Source organism: Acomys minous, assembly GCF_964271855.1.
Source record: "Acomys minous genome assembly, chromosome: 6".
In the NCBI taxonomy this organism is placed as follows: domain Eukaryota; kingdom Metazoa; phylum Chordata; class Mammalia; order Rodentia; family Muridae; genus Acomys; species Acomys minous.
In genome coordinates, this window is record NC_140487.1 from 120,231,382 (window position 1) to 120,237,381 (window position 6,000).

The window sequence follows — 6,000 nt, forward strand, 5'->3', positions numbered from 1 at the left end:
TCAGTCATTAAAAGAGTGCAACACACTCTCATGCAAAGGGCTTTAATGAGACCCAGGAGAAACTCTAATGCTAAGGGCGGTGGGGAAATAGTATCTGCATGAGGGTCTCTCCAAGTCAGAAAAGAGAGATCACGGGGTGGTAGTTTGCCTGCTGGTGAGGGCATCTTTGAACAGTGGTGGGAAGAGCTCCATGGGCAGGTCCTTTCAGAGCAGGGATGGCCAAGCCTTCCTCTTTCCGCAGGCTGCTTCTCGCCTACTGCAGGAGCCTGCGTGCAGCCTGGAAGCTCATCCTGACCTTCAGGGAGGCAGATGCTATGAAAGCATCCAGAGGAAGAAATCCTTCCTGGCACAAGCACTGTTAGGATCCTCCTGTGCCCCATCATTGCAAAGTCCACTCTGCGCTGCTCCTGCTCTGGCAATGGTGGGAACCTTGTTCTTCCCACAGCTCACTGTCTGCCCCTCTCCAAGCCACTGCTCCCTCCTGAGCCTCCTGCAGGATGGATGTGCACCCATCTCAACTGCTCTTCCTTGTTATTCTGCCCAATGGAAACCACTGCTGAACCCTACTCCACTGGAAAGGTGAGACGGAGAGCCCCAGTACACTTTAATTACGGATTTCTCCAACCTCATCACAGGCTCCACAGTACAGCACACTGTGCCTTAGGGAAGACACAGGGAAGGAAAGGAACAGAGTTCACTCACTGGCTCAGTGAAACCTGAGTTTTATTAACATGTCACCCTCAGTTATATGAGTGACACAACAGGAGTTTGCTTCTATTTAGGATATTAGAAAGATTAAAACAAAAACAAAAACAAAAAAAGCAGGTGATCTTTTGCCATGTTAGATTTTGCTTTATTTTGTGTTTCAAGATAGGGTTTCTCTGTGTACCCACCCTAATGTCCTAGAATCTCTTTTTAGACCCAGTGAACTCACAGCCCTGCCTCTGCCTCCAGAGTGCTGGGATTAAAGGCATGGGCCACCACACCTGGCTGGTTTTTTTGTGTTTTGTTTTTGTTTTGTTTTCAAGACACGTTTTCGATCTATAGGTGCTAGGATTATCGGAATGCATAACCACACTTGGACTTTGTCCGAAAGGATTAAAGATGTATTCATTAGCTGACCTGCGGTGTTGCATGCCTTTAATCCAAGACCTCAGGAGGCAGAGGCAATCAGATCTCTGTGAGATTGAGGCCAGCTCCTTCTAAAAAGCAAGTTAGGGCAGTCAAGGCTACACAAAAAAACCCTTTCTTAGAAAACAAAACAACATCAGCAACAACAAAATATTTCTTTCTTTTCTTTATTTAATTTTATTTCTATTTTTATTTATTTATTATAATTTATTCATATTACATCTTGATTGTTATCCCCTCACTCTCTTTTTTTATACTTTTATCTTATTATACATGTGTAAAACAAACTACATACAGCAGGGACAACCATGTGACAATCATGAGAATACTGAGTACTATATATGTTACATTCATAGTGACTTGGCCATCTGCATTCGTCTCCTTTGAAGTAAGCATTTTTCCTGTCTTGTTGGGTCCACATTTCCGAATCAGACTCAATATCTATCTTATCTCAACTCTAAGAGCTTAACTTCCTTATCTTGATCTAAAACGATCTTGTCCCCTAACCAGCTAAACTTGGAATATTATCTTGTCTTCAATGCCCCTCAGAGACTCGAGAAGGAATAAAACTTAAATTCCTGAGTGAACCAGCAGTGTGGGTTAGCAGTGTCCAAAATGTACAAATTGACTTAAGACAGTTTATCTTTCTTTCTTTCACATATGTGAGTGCTCTATCTGGAGGTTACCTGGAAGCCAAGAGAGGACACCAGTTCCCATTATAGATGGTTAGGAGCCACCATATGGGCGCTGGAATTGAACTCAGGACCTCTGGAAGAGCAGGCAGTGCTCTTCACTTCTGAGACACTGCTCCAGACCCTATGCCTACATTTTTCATCAGCTGAGTTCAACTTACAGAGCTGAGTGTGGTGAGCGGAGCCTGTGGTGGACGTTACTCAGGAGGCAGAGAGAGAAGGGGAAAAGTGAAGCCCTCTCTGGGATAGGGTGAGCTCAAAGCCAGCCTGAGGGATTTGTATGAGAGCTTGTGTGCCAGTGACAACAAGGGAAAAGGAGCTGTGAGGAATGCATGGTTTCTATGGGGGTCTAGAAAGCGCTGTCTCAGAAGTGGGGAGGAGACTATGTGTGTGGTGTTGGGTCCGGCAAATCAATGGAACAAAGAAATCAATATGAAGAGAGAGTTTGGATTTAAGGCCAGCAAGGGCTGCCCCTGAGAGGGGATGAGCCAAGCCTTCTATTCAGTGATGCGACTACCCTAAATCTGAGCCTCCTGGTATACAAGGGGGCTGAGGGGCAGTGGGCCAAATAGACCTCAGTTCTCAATGACCAGGCCCCTCCTCACAGGTCAGAGAGCTCTGTTCTCATTGGTCCCTAAGTGGAAGGACCCTCCTTTGCTCCCCTGGCTGCTGTGGGGTCTCCATGCCAGCTCCCCTACTCCAGCAGCTTCTGTGATTAAGGAACTCTGGAATCCCTCTCAGGCCATCTCTATACAGGACATGGGAAGACCCTTTGTTATTTACAGCACAGGATTCATCTCCAGGACTGTTAAAAAAAAGCATGCACACTGAATAATTCAATGTGTCCTTGATGCCACTGGATTGTTTTTGATTTCTTAGAAATAACTATGATTCAATCCATCGACTGTAAGAAAAAAGAATCACTGGGGCATGGTGGCACATGACTCTAATCCTAGCACTGGGAAGGCAGAGGCAGGCAGATCTCTGTGAATTCAAGGCCAGCCTGGTCTACAAAGCTGACCATGAAAGTCAACATAACATACAAAAACCCTGTGTCTAAACGTCAAAAAAAGCACATACAAATTAAGAAACAACAACAACAATAAAAACCAAATAACTGTGATTCGCTTAATCTACCATAAGAGAAAACAATCCTAGGGATGATCCAGCCCAAGGAGGCTCAGCATTCCAATCTCGTGGAAGCTTGCAGGTGAGAGGTGTGGCTAAATAGGGTGGGTGTGAGGGCAAGAGCTATAAAAGGATTGAAGGAGCCTTAGACAGCACCCAGAGTCCTGGAGCCCACAGCCTCTGCTTGGCCATTCTGGGAGCAGGAGGGCTGTCACCAGTGTCCAGATCAGGTAAGTCACTCACCTCTCTCAGGAGGCCGCTTGCATGCTGGGCAGGCATATTATCAACTCAAAGTCAAGATTCTGTATTTTCTATAAAATTGGGCTGGGCAGTGAAGGCACATGTGTTTAATCCTAGCACTTGGGAGGTAGAGGCAGGTGGTTCTCCCTGACTTTGAGGCCATGCTGGACTACAGAGGGAGTTCCAGGACAGCCAGAGCTGGTACACAGAGAAACCTTGTTTCCAAAAAACAGAAATATATATATATATCTTGCTTTCTGATTCCCCGCTCTTGGTAATGATGAGAGTGATTTTCCTCTATGTTAGCTTTTAATGAGAAATGTAGGTTGGATTGGAATTTTTATATCAGATTCATAGGCTCATTTGAGTATTTAGGGGACAGAACCTCTGATAAGAAGGGCTAGCCTTGAACTCCAGATTCTTGTGCCTCTGTAATTCTGGATGGGATCTGCTTGTAGTTTAATCCCTTCCTTGGTATTTGGTCAATTAAGGTTCTGCAGCAGTTTACTTTGAAATGTCCTTTTCACTCTAGCAAACAAATAGAGGTGGGCACTGCTAATAGTTTTGAACACAAGTCTCAGCTGATCTGTGAACTGGGGCTTTAGGAGTGTGGTTCCTTCTTCCTTGACTATTTTTTTGTTTGTTTGTTTGTTTTTCAAAGCAGGGTTTCTCTGTGTAGCCTTGGCGGCCCTGAACTCACTTTGTAGACCAGGTTGGCCAGGCACTGACAGCGATCCGCTGGCTTCTGACTGCCAAGTGCTGGGATTAAAGGTGTGAGCCACCACCGCCTGGCCCTTGTCTGAGACTAAATTAATAGGAACTTAGGATGCGAAGCGGGAGCTGGGGTCGTGGTGGCCGCAGCAGAGTCCCAGGGAACTAGCATTATGGTTCTAAGCAGAGCAGAGGCCAGATCCAAGGTGGACAAGGCTGCATGAAGACACCCGAGACCTCAAAGAGGAGACTTCTCACTGTGGCCTCAGAGCCCGTGTGTAATGGGACCAAAGCCCAGTAACGACCACCTCAGTCAAGACACTAAAGACCAGTTGAGGTGGCACACACCTGTACTCCCAGCATTCCAGAGGCAAACACAGGTGGATTTTTGTGAGTTGGAGGCCAGCTTGGTCTACAAAGTGAGTCAAGACAGCCAAGGCTATACAGAAAAACCAAACAGGAGCGGGGCGTGGTGTCACGGGCCTTTAATCCCAGGGCTCCAAAGGCAGGGACAAGCAAATCACTGTGAGTTAGAGGCCACCCTCATCTACAAAGCAAGTCTAGAACAAGAGAAACCCTTGCTTGAAAACAAACAAACAACAGAATGGCAGAGCATGGTGTCAGAGGCCTTTAATCCCAGCACTCAGGAGCCTGCCTGGTCTCCAAAGAGGAGTGGCTTTCGGGAACCTTACTGTCTATTTTGGGCTTTTACATTTCAGACAAGGTCAGGTTGTGCAGCCAGATGGCCAGGAGTGTAGACCTTCTACCTCAACCCCAAACTAGGGTAATAAAACCAGTTTCCTACCCCAAGCTCAGAAGCCTTCAAAAGCGAAGGGTGGTGTCAGCCACGTCAGAGATTCTCCTCAGTTCCTCCGTGGCATCTAAGGCAGAGTCTTGGGCATATGACATAGGCACTGCCTTTTATTTAATTTGTGTTTTTATTGATGGTAGTGCTAGTGGTTTTTTTGTTTTTGTTTTTTGGTTTTTGGTTTTTGCTTTTTTTGTGTGTGTGTATTTTTTTTTTTTTGGTTTGGTTTGGTTGGTTTGGTTTTGGTTTGGTGTTGTGACAGGGTTTCCCTATGTTATCTTACTTTATAGACCAGGCTGGCCTTGAACTCCCAGCCATCAGCCTGCTTCTGCCTCCTGAGTGCTGGGATTACAGCTGTGAGCCACCACACCCGGTTATTGGGTTTTTTTCTTCACACAATATTTTAATTTTTTTTGTTTTGTTTTTTCACTCTATGTATTACTATGTTTATAGTGCTCTGCCTGCATATACATATACATTACAGATAGCTGTGAGCCACCATGTGGTTGCTGGGACTTGACCTCAGGACCTCTGGGAAACAGACAGTGCTCTTAACCACTGAGCCATCTCTCAAGCCCTTGTTTTGTTTTTATCAAGACAGGATTTGTCTGTATAGCCTAGGCTGTACTGGACTCCCTTTGTGGACCAGGCTGGCCTTGAACTCACATTAATCCACCTGCCTCTGGCTCCTAAGTGCTGGGATTAAAAGCATGCACCACCACGGTAGCCTCATACATGCTTTCTTTGTGTGGCCTAACTTCCCTAGAACTAAGTCTGTAGAGCAGTTTGGCCTTGAAGTCTTGGAAATCACTTCCTCCCTAGCTCTGCCTTCTAAGTTGTGCTGTATGGGAATAAAGGTGTATGCCACTACCACCTGGTGGTGCAGCCTTTCTTGGGGACTTGAAAGGTAATCAGTGTATTTTTGGCAGGAGAGGAGGCTGGTCAGGTGAGGGGGTGGAGACTCAGGTCTTTAATCCTAGCACTGGGGAAGCAGCAGCAGGCAGTTCTCTGTGAGTTCAAGGCCAGCCTGGTCTACAAAGTGAGTCCAGCATAGCCAATATGACACAGAGAAACCCTGTGTCAAAAAATAAGAGAAAACAGAAGCTGGTCAGTTTGCTATCCCCTGAATCACCTGCCCAATGGAGAAGGAGATTCAGAGGAGAGAGGAGGGCCAGTGCTTGCTACCTTGTATGTTGATGGTGAATATGTGCCTCTATGCAGGTTGTCCTGAGAGACTCCACGGGAGAGAGTGAGAAAGATTTGCCTTTGAGACCACCAAATAGTACAAAA